Source organism: Aplysia californica, unplaced genomic scaffold (assembly GCF_000002075.1).
Source record: "Aplysia californica isolate F4 #8 unplaced genomic scaffold, AplCal3.0 scaffold00397, whole genome shotgun sequence".
Lineage (NCBI taxonomy): Eukaryota > Metazoa > Mollusca > Gastropoda > Aplysiida > Aplysiidae > Aplysia > Aplysia californica.
This window is the reverse complement of record NW_004797667.1, coordinates 693,133-693,582: the sequence shown is the minus strand read 5'-3', so window position 1 is coordinate 693,582 and position 450 is coordinate 693,133. Positions and strand designations below refer to the sequence as shown.

Sequence of the window (450 nt, the reverse complement as noted above, 5' to 3'; positions counted from 1 at the left end):
CCCATTTACAATTCTACTGTGCTTGAACAAGAAATGTCCCCCTTTGGGAATGGCCTAAAGACACTACAGTCAGTGGCACTGCCCCGGGGGGCCACATCCTTCAACAACAACTTTTTAACCACAAACCTGTTGAAACATCCACACCATTTCAAAGCCATCCCTGGACAGTGAAGTCCCAACATGCAGCACGCTCATAATTTGTGCACACCTTTGTGTGTCCAGATAAATAACAGATGTAACGTTTGGTGAGATAATATTGTGTCTTGTGGTAGTGTCAATAGAGTCAGAGTAGACAATATGTCGATATTTCTAATCTCATACAGATAGGTTATTACGTCATATGGCGTATCTGTGTGTGTGTCAAACGTGCACTGCGGAGTCTAGGTAGTGTGGGGTGACAGAGAGAGAGAGAGAGAGAGAGAGAGAGAGAGAGAGAGAGAGAGAGAGAGA

At 44.7% G+C, this 450-nt stretch overlaps 1 protein-coding gene across 1 annotated transcript in view; it reads right to left on the bottom strand.

Annotated features, from left to right (window-relative positions):
* NOS (nitric oxide synthase) overlaps positions 1 to 450 on the bottom strand; it is a gene marked incomplete at its 3' end in the record, with an annotated part of 74,111 nt that overhangs the window by 69,084 nt on the left and 4,577 nt on the right.